Source organism: Macaca fascicularis, chromosome 4 (assembly GCF_037993035.2).
Source record: "Macaca fascicularis isolate 582-1 chromosome 4, T2T-MFA8v1.1".
Classification (NCBI taxonomy): Eukaryota; Metazoa; Chordata; class Mammalia; order Primates; family Cercopithecidae; genus Macaca; species Macaca fascicularis.
Window position 1 is genome coordinate 30,953,612 of NC_088378.1, and position 16,548 is coordinate 30,970,159.

At 37.6% G+C, this 16,548-nt stretch overlaps 1 long non-coding RNA gene across 3 annotated transcripts in view; it reads right to left on the bottom strand.

The window, feature by feature from the left end:
- Positions 1-3,383: 3,383 nt before the first annotated feature.
- Positions 3,384-16,548, bottom strand: part of LOC107129410 (uncharacterized) — a 67,596-nt gene continuing 54,431 nt past the window's right edge. The window contains exons 1-3 of one of the 3 annotated variants that reach the window (XR_012433423.1): positions 7,705-7,828; positions 6,804-7,004; positions 3,384-5,635 (exon numbers count right to left, since the gene is read on the bottom strand). This is a non-coding gene — a long non-coding RNA (uncharacterized lncRNA). Of the gene's footprint in view, positions 5,636-6,803; positions 7,005-7,704; positions 7,829-12,839; positions 13,760-16,548 lie in introns of those variants that run through there. The other 2 variants (XR_010586073.2, XR_012433422.1) reach the window with 2 other exon arrangements.

The window sequence follows — 16,548 nt, forward strand, 5'->3', positions numbered from 1 at the left end:
TCATTATATATAACTTTTACTTCCAAAAATATCACTAAACAACTATTGAACTCACTGATATATGTGACGAAGTATTTAGGGGTGAAATATACTGACGTCTGCAACTTACTTTGAAATGAATTATAATTAAGATGGATTGACTTATAGAAAGAGGGACAGATAGATATGTGATAAAACAAATATACTAAAATGTTACTGATAGAATTAAGGTAGTGGGATATTTATGTTTACATACAATTCTTTCATTTTTCTGAGTATTAAAACAATTTTATAATAAAATGTTGGGAGAGAGAACCTCACTTCCCATTACTTCCTTCTATATACCCTCCGTTCTAACTAATGGGTTCATGTCTGTTTGAACATCCTCATTGTTTGTCACCTCTGTGCCTTTAACCTATAAATACCATCCTTCATTTTCATTTATACTCAAACTGAACCTTATCGAAGTTATATATGCTGATCACTTCCAAAAAAAACTTTTGATGACTAATTTCATTTACAACATATATCCTGAAATGAAGGTTAATTATCTTAATGCTTTTCATTTGTATTTAATTATACATTATAACAAGAAGCATTCTTTCAACTATATCTTTAATTATAGCACAGTGAGATAGCATAGGATAGGCATGGAGACAAATTACCTAAATTTTAATCCTGGCTTCATAATTGACTTAATTTACTAGCTTTGGGTTTCACAATTCTTACCTAGAAAACCACTACCTTCCTTAGATGACTATTCAGAGGAATAGAAGTATTAACTTATATTAATATCTTGTACCTGGCACAGAGCCCAATAAACGTTAATAATCATTATCTTCACAGAATGTAACTAATACCTTACCTTGTGTCTTAAATTTTATAAGTTTCTTTTTTTTTTTTTTTTTTTTTTTTGAGACGGAGTCTCGCTCTGTCGCCCAGGCTGGAGTGCAGTGGCCGGATCTCAGCTCACTGCAAGCTCCGCCTCCCGGGTTTACGCCATTCTCCTGCCTCAGCCTCCCGAGTAGCTGGGACTACAGGCGCCCGCCACCTCGCCCGGCTAGTTTTTTGTATTTTTTAGTAGAGACGGGGATAAGTTTCTTAATAGCAGAAGTTGTTTCTATAAGACAATTTTTATTATTGTCTTACTGCATTTTTCTACAAAAATGTATCATATTGCCAAACATAATCTCTAAGAAAATATTTCTTTAATGAATGAATGAGGAAATTAAAAGCTTTAGTGTGTTTTACTAGTGTGCTGTGCTGTCTCTGTTTGACTCTCTTTTGCAGTAATATAGCTTTAACTAAACAATCTCCCATAAGCAGCACATAACAAAATTATTTACAAATGGAAGACTATGCTTTTCAATTTAATGCATGCTTTTCCACCATTGTTTCAGATGTACATCTTTGTTTGACTGCTTTTACAATCATAAAAGGAAATATTCGGTATGTACCACTATTTTGCCAGTGTTTCCTCATGTGCTAGGATCCAATTAGCTATTCATCTTACAGAGTGCGGAGTTCTGGAGTTCCAGGGAGACTGAACTTTGAAGGCCTGTAATACGGAACAGAATCAAGCAAATATGAGTTTTATGTCTTTGCTGTTTCTTTAGAAAAGTATTAAAACATTGCTGGAAGCTGTGATTTTATAAACTTCAAAAGCTAGGGGAAATCAAACATTCTATAGGATCATGGTAAGGCTAAGTCCCTTTATCACACTACAGTGATGACAACACAATCATGTCTCTGGGATATAGAATTATAAAAAGCTTGTGATTAACTGAGTGAGAAAATTAGCAAGTTGAACAGCAAGTTGGAGGTTCCTACCTTACCACAAAAGCAGGCAGGCCCTATGGAAATTGTATATAAGTGTAGAGCAAGTTGGCAAATCTATCAGAATGATGAGTTTTGGTCTCGAGAACTTACACAGATTTTTTCAGAATTCCAGAACCATGGAGCAGTTCGAAATTGTAAGTGCTTGTGTGTGAACAATCTGGTTGTTTTTTTTTGTTTGTTTTTTTGGTTTTTTTGTTTTGTTTTTTGTTTGTTTGTTTGTTTTTAACATGACATGATGAGAATTTAAAGCTCATGCACAGATGGCTTTAAAATGTCGATAGCTATTCTGTACTTTTCACTACCTAGAACTTTTAGAGGAACTTTGACATCTATAACTTTTGTGGAAAGCCCTGACTAGAACACAATTTAAAGAAAGCCCAATGTCTTCATTCTGTTTTGAGGCCAAGACTAGGTGTTTTATTCCAGCCTGGTCTCTTGGAAAGAAGGTTCCCAGTCATGAAAAGGCCCCTCAGAGGGAAAAGTATGGCCTGAATTCAACCGAAGCCTTTAAGAGCTGGTGCCTCAAGCTTCACCAACAGAGGGTTTGTCGGACCAGGGGTGTCAACCCTCAGGGTCTTTTACTTACTACCCTTTATTAACAAGTGCCTCTTGCACTAGGTCTTGATCCACATAGGTATTCTCCAGGTATTCATCTGCATGAGGGCAGGCAGAACTTGTTGCTTATAAAAATCAGAGGCTTTGCACAGCAAGGTAACATAGACTTTAGCATAAATTTACAAATATCGTATTTTATTTAACAGCTAAATCCCCTAGTCTATTTTCCTTATCATCCCAGTAGCACCTAACTGCCTAACCCACTGAGAAGGCTGCTTCCTAGGTCTACTTAGTAATTCTAATGTCTGATAACAGTATTTGTCCCCAGAGTGATATCAGGTTCACACTCATCCTTTTATTTTATACATTTTATATTTCTCTCTATTTTATAGATCAGAATTGTTTTTCATGGGCTGAGCATGATGCTTCACACCTATTATACCAGCACTTTGGGAGACCAAGGCGGGTGGATCACTTGAGGTCAAGAGTTTGAAACCAGTCTGGTCAACATGGTGAAACCCCATCTCTACTAAAAATATAAAAATGAGCCAGACGTCGTGGCAGGCGCCTGTAGTCCCAGCTACTTGGGAGGTTGAGGCAGGAGAATCGCTTGAACCCAGGAGGTGGAGGTTGCAGTAAGCTTGGATCATGCCACTGAACTCCAGCCTGGGTGATAGAGGGAGACTCCATCACAAAAATTTTAAAAAATTGTTTTTCATGGTGGTGGTCTGGCCTCTCAAAAACTTCTCTCTCTTATCCCCCAAGATTTAGAAAACTCTTACATATTTCAACCATAAGGAAATAGCTGATAATACAGATACTCTTCATATATATATATGGATGTACGTAACTATGTACACACCCACTCACCCCCCACACACACAGTAGATGTGCCTAAACCTAGCAACACTTGTCAATGAGCAGCTTGAAGACATGTAATACTAGATCTTAAAGGGGTGCATTTCCTGCTGTATTTGTTTCATGTAACAAAGTATTGCAAAGTTGGTCACTTGAAACAACAGAAATTTATTCTCTCACAGTCCTGGGTGCCAAAAGCCCAACATCAGTATCACCGGGACAAAATCAAGACTCCAGTAATGCTATACCCACTCCCAAGGCTCTAGGAGGGGACTGCATCCTTGCTTCTTCCAATTTATGGTGGCTGCTGACATTTCTCGGCTTGTGTCTTCTTTGCTCCAATCTCTGACTCTCTCTTCACATTGTCTTTTCTGTGTGTGTATCCTCTTCTCTACTGTCTGTGTCAAATCTCCCTCGACCACTCTCTTTTAGGATACATGTGATTGCACTTAGGGTCTACCGTGATTATCAAGGATATTCTCTCTGTCTCAAAATATGTAACTCAATCACGTCTACAAATACTTTTTTCCTTTTAAGGTAACATTTATGGGTCCCAAGAATTAGGACTTGGCATCCTTTAGGGGTCGTTATTCAATTTACTCTACCTTCCAACCACCCTCCTCTCACTCTGAGTGCTTTCTATAGATTTCAGAAGATCACTTTTCTCCTATGCCTCTATATATATATCACTCTTATTAGAATTCTATTTAGATATGGCTACACATTAAGGACTACACAAGTAAAGCTCATTCACTAGGTATAGAAGGAGGGGTTAACCTGACAGATGAGGTTATTTCTGGTAATTCTTTTCTTTTCTTTTCTGTTTTTTGAGACAAGTCTCACTCTGTCACCCAGGCTGGAGTGCAGGAGCACAATCTCGGCTCACTGCAGCTTCCGCCTCCCAGGTTCAAGCGATTATCCTGCCTCAGTCTCCCGAGTAGCACCACCACATCCAGCTAATTTTTGTACTTTTGGTAGAAACGAGGTTTCACCATGTTGGCCAGGCTGGTCTTGAACCCTTGACCTCAGGTGGTCTGCCCACCTCAGCCTCCCAAAGTGCTGGGATTACAGGCATGAGCCACCACGCCTGACCTATTTCTGGTAGTTCTTAAACAGAATAAAGAAGTAATCACACAAAAATTCCCAGAAATCAAAGGCAAGCACTCCATTAGCTGTGGGAAAGTATCATGCTCTCTTTGTCTTAATCATGGGCATGCCAAGGTGTATTATAGAGAAGAGTATATAAAATATATCCAGGAAGGTAATTTTAAGATGGTACTAAGAAAAAGCAGGCCAGGAGGTAAGTCATAAGAGCCCAGGGAAAGCTAGTAGAACCTCTGGGGGGCATCTGACTCAAAACGAATAATGAAATCAAACAAGTTCATAAGTTTAGTGGCGAGAGTGCCATCGCTGCTCTAGAAAGCTATGCACTTAATTTATTGCACTCTTTATATTTCTTCATGTCTCTTGGTTGTCCATGTGTGCCTTCATTCAATTCTGTCCACATATATTTATTGAATTCCCAGTGTATGCCAGGCACATTATACAATGGGGATGACACCCTGAAGAAAACAAGCCTAATCTCCATCCTTCCTTGAACTTAAAGTTTGGGGTGTAATCACTTGGCTTTTAGTTGCAGGAAATTACAACCAATCAGCTCTGTAATGAGAAACTCAGAGCCTATGATTTACCAGGAGTATGTCATGAGGATGAGAGTGGATCTGACATGTGCAAGAACTAAGATGAATATGAAACTAAAGGAAACAGAGACAGAGCCCCTTAATCATCTGTGTCTCCCCACTTGGAGAGTCGCCTTTCAGGACAAACTCATAGTGTTCCTAAATCTTGCTGCAATCAACAAGTTAGAGTTGCATTAGAGCAGGGGTCTTCAAAGTCCTCAGAGGAGCTAAAGAGAAACACTGTGATCCCTCTCATGTGCCTCTTTCTAACAAAGCAGCTCTGTTTTCATCTGTTTTACATCTTGGGCTTCTAAACAAAGGGTTCTGCAACAAGAACAATGAAGATTGAAAACTCCTGCTTTAGAGTAGCAGCCCCCACAGTGACCAAGACACTTCTGCAATGCCACGTGTGGGAAACAATTCAAAATGCATGTACAGTGACTGGTGGGTCAGGTATCATCTTATATGAAGAATGGACTATTAAACCAATACTTAACCAGTGACAGTGACTGGTGTAGATGATGATAACTTGATTCTCTCTGGTGTTTCATTTCTTCTTCATGTGACAGGAAAGATAACCAGGAAGGGAATGAAGGAGGGAAAACTGTTGTTTCTCACAATGCTTGTCATCTATCAAGTGATAATTTCCCTGCTCATGTTCTGAAAGTCTCCTCTTTTGAAGAACCTTATGTCTTCATGAGTTTCTGAAGAGCTGTCCATGGGAACTGAAAACACAAGGGTGATAGAAAATTACATAAATCTGGGTTAAAAAAAAAAAAAGAAATTGAGTTGAGATCTGAAAGTTTGATGAAAATCTCTTATCCATTGTGTATGTGTAATTTTTATTATCTTACACATTTTTAGAAAGATGAGTACAACTCGTATTTTTCACACTACGCTAACCTCTGGGTAGGATAAGGTAATAACAACATAACCAATAGTACGTTCTGGTTCTATTTCTGCCCAATCTAGTCTTCAGAAAACTCTCCCCAAATGGTTCTGAGTGTTCCTAGGTAGGATCATGTTCTTTGGCACCTAATAGCATCATTCATTTTTATTCTTGCTCACAGCCACAATTTCTTCAGTAACCTTTTATGTTGAAAGTGGCAGCTATGCCACTATGATTGTGAAGTCACTTATAATGAACTGGCAAAGGATGTCATCACTTTAACTAGCCTTGCTCAGATTTCAGTTGTGCCAGGACCTGAAGGGGCCTGCAGGCAGAAATGAAGACGGCTCAGAGGTATCTGGAAGTACTGAGCACCAGATGGAAAAATTGGTGTATTCTCGCACAAACAGACAACAGTTTGGGTATGTAGAGCCATGGCTTATGGGGAGGAGTGTCCACACTTGCCTAAATGTTTCAGAATGCAAATACAACTTTGAGAACAGGAGTGAAGGGTACATTGTCTCAATAAATGTTTCTGCCTCCATAAGAATAATGTTCATGTAGATAACAAAGTTTTATTTTCTGATCACCTGAGTTCATTGACTGCTAACATTTCCCCTGTACACAAAATTATGAAAACTATAAATTATACAAGATTATTAACTAAATATAAATATATCATTATCATGTAACAAATTATTATAGTGTGATACAGTAATGAAGTATTAACACATGCATAATTAATTTTTATAAAATACTAATAAGTTTTTACTTATAATTTAAGTTCTGAGATACATGTGCAGAATGTGCAAGTTTGTTACATAGGTATACAGGTGCCATGGTGGTTTGCTACACCCATCAACCCATCATCTACATTAGGTATTTCTCCTAATGTTATCCCTCTCCTAGCCCCCCACCCTCCAACAGGCGCTGGAGTGAGATGTTCCCTTCCCTGTGTCAATGTGTTCTCATGGTTCAACTCCCATTTATGAGTGAGAACTTACAGTGTTTGGTTTTCTGTTCCTGTGTTAGTTTGCTGAGAATGATGGTTTCCATCTTCATCCATGTCCCTGTAAAGGACATGAATTCATCCTTTTTTATGGCTGCATAGTATTCCATGGTGTATATGTGCCACATTTTCTTTATCCAGTCTATTATTGATGGACATTTGGGTTGGTTCCAAGTCTTTGCTATTGTGAACAGTGCTGCAATAAAAATACATGTGCATGTGTCTTTATAGTAGAATGATTTATAATCCTTTGGGTATATACCCAGTAATGGGATTGTTGGATCAAATGATATTTCTGGTTCTAAATCTTTAAGGAGTCGCCACACTGTCTTCCACAATGGCTGAACTAATTTACACTCCCACCAACAGTGTAAAAGCGTTTCTATTTCTCCACATCCTCTCCATCATCTGTTGTTTCCTAACTTTTAACATAAAATAATTTATCCTATAATTCTAGTTTGTATTTTTCTACACTGTTTAATCTTTGTGTATAATTTATTTAATTAGCTAATAGTCTCCAAAGACTTCTATTTAAAAAAAACACATTTTCATTGCTTTATAAGAGATTTATTAAACCAATTGGGCTCCAATACTACACATTTATGGAGAAACGAGTATATGCCCTATTCCTATAAATCAAGAACAAAAGCTATAAATGAGACAGTAGGGCAAGGGACCAAATTCTCAAGTCCAGGATCCCAATGAGAAAAGGCAAATTGAAATTTGCTCTTTCTCAAACATTCTATTTACTTAACATTCTCTAGCTAATTGCTTTAGGCACAACTAAAAACTAATTCTGCATTTGCTAAGGTCCATTAAAGAATTTGAAAATATAGTTCAAGGGAACTAAGGCAACTCTCCACCACCACCCCTGGCCAACACACCAACCACTGCACCTGAAATTTCAGCTGTGCTAGGGAGGCCAGGCAACAAAGTATTCTTTTAAAAGAACAATAGATCTTCTTGTAGATTCACTAGGGACATGAACAACAAAGCAACTACTGGAAAGTCTGGTAAATCTCCGCATGCATCTGGAATTGATAGGAAGAAATGACATAGGACCATTATTTGTCTTATATGAATTCAAAAAGTCATCTTGTTACGCACTTTTTTCCTAAGGATATTTGTACTTCAACATAGTATAGCTCTTTCTTGTAAACAGATGTACATGATGGATGAATAGAGTGAGCGCCTATGGTTTCAATGTTCTCACCCTCCAAAACTGAATTATACCAAGATGCTGCTAATTACACAATAGTTCTTCTAAATGAAAGCTCACAGCAACAAAACTCACAGTAGGGGGTTTTAATGGGTAATATTATATTACTGAGTAATTGAATCTTTAGCTCTTAAAGAGGTCTTCAGCTTTTAAAGTTAAAGACAACAAAACCTGTGTTGGAAAGGTGCCGTATAATTAATTAGGAGAAAAAGTAGTACCAGAAAACAAAATAATTTCCTCTTTACCACATTTCCTCCTCCACAGAAGTTTTGTACATTTATTACCATAGAGTATTATCTTTTTCACCATCCCATCAAGACTAAGTTATATTTACTTTACATGAGAATGTTTTGTGTCACATTGAATGGAGTATCAATTGGATTCAAGATACTACAGCTCAGGTTTTTCTTACTCTGAATAATTACACTACTCCTAACGTTATTATCATTTATGATTATTAGTGACCATTTTTCAGTCACCAAGCCATTGTAGCAGGACAACATTAAACAGTTTCTCAGCAATTCACGTTGTACTATATTATATTTCCTCCACAGATATAGAAATGGAACTAATATCTTGGCCAAGGTTGCATCCTACCAAGTGCTGAAGAGGTGTTCAAAATGAAGAATTTCTGAATCTACAAATCAAGTGATTTTTTTCACTAAATGATAGCTACTTCTTTGTGCGTGTGCATGTGTGTGTGTGTGTGTTTTGTGTGTGTGTGTATGTGTATTTTATTTAACTAGAATGGTAGAAATGTTCAAAGACCTGTATCCCTTGGTAGGATCCCAATTTCATGGATGAAATAAGTTGTTACCATTTATAAGTAATGCATGATGCTTTGGGCAAATAATATAAAACAAGCATTTCTTCCACATGAAATCTCCTTGGCAAAGAGTCATAGTGACTTCAGGTTGCTACCTGGCTGTTCAGGCCAACATGGGACAATTCTAAATCTAAACATGCTTCTCAACAGAAGCACTGTTGGCATATGAAGTTAAACAATTATTTGTAGTGCTGGACTATCCCAATCATTGCAAGACATTTGCATCCCTGGACACTACTTACAAAATAGTAATGGCCTCCACACAAATACAAAACCCTACCCTATGATAATACTGCCCTGAGCTATGAACCACTGAGCTCACCCAGTCTTATGACATTCCATAGTCAACAGCAAGCTGCTCTACTGCTGCAAGAAGCAGTCCTGGACTTTACGTGCAGTGTTACATCATTTTGGCCCCAGCCCAAGAATGTTAGGAGCAGATAACATGCTGCTGTAGACAGATTTGAACTAAGTCACTGCTACGGGGAAAAAACTGTATTAGATCAAGAGAGAAAGGTTAGGGAGTCCAATCAGAGTGTATGGATGTGAAAAGATGGTCAGTCTCCATACCGAGTTATAGTCATAAGTGACAAGGAAAGGAAAGAGAAAACACAGTAGGAGGTGCGCATCTCCAGTTTATGGGATGAAAGGGGCAGTAGTAAGGCCAGGTGTAATGGCTCGCACCTGTAATCCCAGCACTTTAGGAGCCTGAGGCAGGTGGATCACGGGGTCAGAAGTTCAAGACCAGCCTGGCCAACATGGTGAAACCTCATCTCTACTAAAAATACAAAAATTAGCCAAGCATGGTGGCATGCATCTGTAATCCCAGCTACTCAGGAGGCTGAGGCAGGAGAATCACTTGAACCTAGGAGGCAGAGGTTGCAGTGAGCCGAGACCACGCCACTACACTCAAGCCTGGGCAACAAAGTGAGACTCCAACTCAAAAAAAATTAAATTAAATTAAAAAATGGAGCAGTAGTAAGGTCCACCCGCCCAGTGCAGGCTCTGTAGGCTGGCTGCCAATTTCCTGCGTGCTATGGGCTCATGATATGGCAATTTTCTGTCTGGAACTCAATAGTTCCTTCAGTCTTTACAATTACTCCTCACTCATCCAGTAACTACTCTTGGGCCCCACAGAAGACAGGCCAACTGTCGACTTTCATGTCTGTTATAACTTATTCTTGAAATATGTCACCATGAAGCCTAAAAAGCTTGATGCCCCATTCAACACATTTTGAGTTACATTTTTGAAAGAGGATGTTTGGGCAATGACACACAAATTACATGCACAAAGAAAATTAATTATTTGCAGACATGTAGTATAATTATATGGGTTTATGCTATCCATGTGTGAACCTTAGTCTCCCCTAGTGCAAGCACTGCATATAATAAAAAAAGGTTTAACAGCTTTCAGAAAAATTTATTATGCTTACTTTTGCATAATTATGCAAATGATTATGTTTACTTTTGCACAAGAGTGCAAAATGTATTATGCCTACTTTTGCACAAGAGAAAACTCTTCATTATTTGATGGCATTCATTGGCTCATATGAGTAGAAGGAAATTTAAAGGGCCAACTGGTCCATTCCTTGGCAATCAAGAGGGACAACTTTCAAACAAACCTTGAAAGATGGTGCCAAGGATCTGCCACTGGTGCCACTTGAGGAAATATACCATTGTTTAATCTTTCACCCTCAGAAAAATTTTCTGTTACTGTGTCTAAATTTCTTGCAACAATTTAAATTATCCTCAATAATCTGGGGTAAAAAGATGCAGACTAGTGTCTGGTCACCTCCTCTATGTTAAAATGCTTCATGACTGAGAGTTGTTATTCAGTAATTTCTACCTCCTCTTTAGATCAAGTAATATCACTATGTTTAGAACCTTTTCTACAGAGGCTTTATTTTATCAAACAATAATTTTCAGTAAATGTCATACTCATTTCTAATGATAAAACATCTTTTTTATCATTAGATGAGAAGATCTTTCCAGAGGTCTTTTTATGCATTTTTAAAATTTGTATTGGCATCACACCAGCTTTTAATGATAGCTTCATGTGTCCTCCATATCCAAGTGCCTTGTTATTATAGCACAAAAGCATAAAAGCTGACTTGGCCCCTAGGTAGATTCTCCAGCTACAACTCCCTTGATGCAGACAGTACCTCTCATTTGGCTGCTTGTTCCCAACCCCCCACTGTTGCCTCCAGCAATACATCTCACAGCCTCCTACTGCATCACATCCCTATGACATGTTCTACAGTGGGCCCCTTGAAGTCCCTCTTAGAAGAGCTAGGGTTAAGAAGTTGCACCCCTCATTCCCATGGCTGGGGGTAGAAAGTAGACTCATAGCGCTCCAACAGTTCTCCTCAAACATCTGTCTCAAAAAACATCTCCTTTATTTCTACCCTAAATAAATTTATATTCTCAATATGTGAAGGACTCACATATTAAGTAATACAATCAAGTAATACATTTTCAGTTAACTACCACATGAAATTTTGCATATCGTCTAGTATTGCCTTTGAAATTCAACATATATTGTTTTGTCCCAGTAAAATCCAGCTTTTATTTTATTTCGTTTTGATATAAAGCAAGAAATATTTATAAAGATTTGAAATTCTGGTTTCACAGACACGGGAGAGAAGAAAAGACTGAAAACATAAAAACAGAAAAATGTTTTATTTCAATTATTTTTCTCATCTGCAAAATGGAGCTGAAAATACCTACTTATCCAGAGAGACTGTGAAAATTAAATGAAATTAAAAATATTAAGACATTAGCTGGACTAGTCCCAGAATAAGAGCTCAGATAATCTAGGATTCAAATATTAAGCTGGACAAACTAAAACAATTTTATAGAATCATGATGTAGAGCTCTTTTTTTGATTCAACTATGAATCTGTTAGTTTTTCAGTGTTCCAGTAATGTGGATTAGAGTAAACTGAAAGGATTTATTCTTCAGAAATATTAAACCCCTTTCTTTTCAAGAGGTCTGCAAACTGATTCCAGTATTAATCTTCCTCTTTTATTTTCTGTAATTTCTATGTTATTTATGTGTGTGTATGAATATACATGATACTTTGGCCCATATTTTTTCCCTTTTGGGGAACGTTTTGATTGCTTATTGGGTTTCATGATGACCAGTGTTCCAGGACAGAGTTGGTCCAGTTGTTTTATTAAACTAGAAATAAGTCATACAGATCTACAGACTTTTCTTTTCTATTAAGGCAGCATACAAGAATATCTAACAGATACTGAGTACTTAACTACAGGTAATGTACTATGCTAAGGAAGTTATTTATATGATCTCATTTAATACACACAATGTTATGAGACAGGTATTTTTACTATCCCCCTTTCACAGATGAGAAAAATGAGGCTTAGAGAGGTTAAGTTTTCAAAACAATTCTTCTTCCAAAGTTGCTACTATCTCAAAAGTCAACAAGTTTTCAGGAAGGGCAGGAGTCTTTGTATAGAGAGAAAGAAGAGAGAAGTGGCTGTGCCCTACTGTGGATGCATCTCTTTGCTCACACGTGGTGACCTCTCATGGAGGTCTTCACGTGAACATGGATCAGAAGCCAGCACTTCTGCCCACCCCAGAAACATATTTCACTCATAATGCATTAGAGGCAGATTTTATTAAAGAATTCATGGTATGATGTGGAAAAACATCTGGTAAAATTGCATAAAATCCTCCTCAAGCTTTTATTTCTCTAACAATCCCTTCCCCCAAACCAGGTGTTTCATCTCCCTTCTCCTTCCTCCCTTTACCTCCTAAGGAAGATAATCACCTGTTTGAATATCCCACTGAACAGATAAAAGTTAGGCAAAGAAAAGGCTCTTCAAGTAGTATCATCCCTACTTAAGCATACTCCTGAGTTGTAAGGGTTGGGAAGGTGGCCTACCCACCCATCCCCTGTGGCCTACCAAATTTATCCATTATGTACTTGAGGCTTATTAAGAGTAAGAGGTGACAAGATAGATTTTGATGCTAAGAAGAGATTTTTAAAAATTACTCTGATGGACTTATATCAGGATCAATTCTTTGGCAACGAAGGATGAAACTTAATACAATAGGGAACAGGATGGGCCTACCTTCTTAGGTATCTCAGAATGAAGGATATCAAGCTTTTCCATGAATTCTGTATATTGAGTGGTAAGTGTTTGAACCACCATGCAGAATTCTAAAATTTAGCCTTTTTGTATCAACTGTCAGTGGCATATTTAGATGTGAGTCACTACAGCAATAGGGCAGAGGCAAAGGAAAAGAAAAAAGTGTTAATAATCATCTGTGCCATATTTTTTTCAAGGATAAACACAACTGCTTCCTATTCAGCAGAAGAGAAAGAAACTAAAGGACATGAGAAAGGATGATTACGATATTCTGGAAATGTAAAATTTTCTTTCCCAAACTATCTCTTCTAAGACCATGTCTTCAAGTTCTGTTGGTCTCTGATTTAGATGGAAATTTTTCCTAAAACTCAGACATTTCAGAAAGGGCATGAAAATAACCACAGATTTCACTTAGAAAATTTAAACAATATATGTCATATTTTTCATGACTAAATAGATAATGCTAATAATAATGGCATAATAACCAGTTTCTTTTCAATTTCCATACAAAGATTCTTTCTCATAGGAAAATTCGTTGACTTGAAGTGTGAAGCATGAAATCCTCAATTAAAAAATGTCATAAGCATTTCTAAGCATGAAAAAGATCTTTTGACCAGGGAAAGACAACTCCAAACAATGGATTGTTTGTCTCTTTGTAAACTTAAACTTGATCTTCCTTGTAGAAGAAGGAATGTTTTCATCATTCCTGCTATTGGCTTGCAAGTTTGGGTCCATGTGGAATGGTTAAGATCGATCTGTAACATTTCTCTCTCTTGTAGATACAATGCCTTTATCTATACAATTGTAAACAGACCAGGGGAAAAAAAATCAGTCATTAATGTTCACAAAAATATATAGACGGTAAAATGTTGAATCTTTTTTCACTGAAGTATCACAGCACATTGTAACCTAAGTCAACTACTGTATTTGCTGCTATTTGTGATTTTGAGAATATAAAATATTCATTTATTAAATTGACATTCCCCAGCTACTTCTGACTCTCAGTTTAAAATAAATGTATCTCACTGTTATCTCCTAATTCAGTACCTCCTAGAAGACTATTTTTATCACTTTTATAAAATGCTGAATGCTGGCCAGGCATGGTGGCTCATTCCTGTAATCCCAGAACTTTGGGAGGCCGAGGCGGGTGGATCACGAGGTCAGGAGATTGAGACCACCCTGGCTAAGATGGTGAAACCCTGTCTCTACTAAAAATACAAAAAATTAGCCGGGCGTGATGGTGGGCACCTGTAGTCCCAGCTACTCCGGAGGCTGAGGCAGGAGAATGGCGTGAACCTGGGAGGCGGAGTTTGCAGTGAGCTGAGATCGCACCACTGCACTCCAGCCTGGGAGACAGCGAGACTCTGTCTCAGTACATACATACATAAACAAACAAAGAAAACAAAATAAAAATGCTAGTCTTGTGCACCAAAAAGTTTAAATTTCGTTGGAAAGCTCACACAACTCTCTACGTGTCTAAATCACAACCACTTCATATGTATCACAGTGTAATAAAAAATTACCTCCAAAATTCAATATTCTTCAATACGGCAATAGTCACTAGTGAACGTGGGTACATCAATTTGCCCCTTTCCTACTTTGCTTCATCCTAACTCTAGTGTATTTTTCAGGTTCGGAATTCGTTTCAGGGTTGTAGATCAAAGAGCCAATAGCTGCATGAATCCAAATGCCAGCAATTTGAATCTAAATCCATCCCCATATCCAAATATCAATCTCTGAGGCATGTAGCACCCTTTGAATAGTCAGGTCAGCCCGGACAGGCCTGAATCCTCCTGGGAAATGGTGTTTGCTAGTAGCAAGGCATCTATCTATGTGCTTAATCATACAGTATGCTGAAATTTATCACTATGAGAGATTAAATTGCTCTTCTTTCCGATTAGCACATATTTCAGAGATTTTGTGAACTCTATCAAGAATTTTCCAATTCGGTTTTATCCTGAAGGAGATTTACCACTTATAAGAAGTTCAGAGCTTGAACCTTGAAGACTATATTAGTCTTCTCCAGCTGCCATAATGAAATACGACAGAGAGGCAGGCCTAAACAACAGAAATTTATTTCTCACAGATCTAGAGGCTGGGAAGTCCAAGATCAAGGTATTGATAAGGCAGGTTTCATTCTGAGGCCTCTTCTCTTGGCTTGCAGGCTGCCATCAGCTCACTGTGTGCTCGTGTGACCTCTCTTTTGTTCTTATCCAAGTTGGGGGAGGGGGGAGAGAGAGAGAGCAAGCTCTCTGGTGTCTCTTGTTATAAGGGCACTAAACCTGCCAGATCAGGGCCCCACTCTTATGACCTCATTTAACCATAATTACTTATTTATAGACCCTATCTCCAATACAGCAACATGGGAAGTTGGGGCTTCAAAATATAAAGTGGGGGAAACACAATTCCATCCCTAGCAAAGACATTGCTTCATACTGAAAGCCGAGAGGTTCTGGGAAATGAAGGGAAGGATGAAATACAACGTTCATCTCAAAACTCCATCTGTATTTTACCATCCTTCCCAGGTTTCAGTTATCTCTTCTTTGATTTTCTATCTTGTTTTTCCTAATGTTCTTTGCTCTATGCTTGCAAATAGGAAATCCTGGGCCTCAGGGCAGGCTCAGAGTTCAAGAGATTCAAGACCATGCAGATTTTAAGGTAAGTTTCAACTTGGAAGAGGATCCTTCAGTGGCATAAAGATTTACCTTAAGTTTCTTTATATTTATAATGCACAATGAAGAGAAGTCCTCAACATGAACCATTTTCTAAATGTTTTTCTTAGAGAACACAAAACTTTAACAGAATTTATCATTCAGAAAATATAATGAAGAACTGAAATACAAAGAATTTTCACACTAAGTTATTAATTTCTAAATTATGATTCCTTGCTAAGTTATTATGCCTAGACTTCAAAATTATAATAAAAATAAATAAAAACCTTCTTCTTTAGAATAAAAGTCTCTATATTTTTATAACATGATTAACACTTTCACATTAATCATGTTATAAAAATTTTTATTTGGTCTTTGGTAAGTGAACAGCAAAACTCTGATTTATCTATGGTAATATTAATAATACAACAAGTTTGAGATTCAACTAAGTTCTAATGCGATTGTAATCCAGAAAATCATATATAGCAATATATAGGAGTGTGTGTATGTGTGTGTGTGTGTACATGCCTTTTTGCTTTTGCAATTCTTGAAGGGAACAGAACCATATTCACTATTGTGCACATAGTACCTAGCATGGCCACTGACATGAGAGGGGAGGTTCATAAGTATTATATTAAGTAGTTAATCAACCTTTATTGCCTGCCTACTGTGTGACCCAAACTACTGTGTACAGTGGCAAGTAAAATTATGAGACACTGCCCATTGTCTTCAAAGAGCTTACAGCTAAATAGGGGAGACAAGACCTCCTGCATAAAGCTATTAGAGATTCATTAGAGAATAAATATCTTGAGATAACAATGCAAGATGATAAATATGTGGTTAGGTGTGAACAACTGCACTTAATAACAGAACCAGACAATGGTGTTACATTTCATAAACTGTAACATCAGAATAGTTCTCTTCCTCTTGTA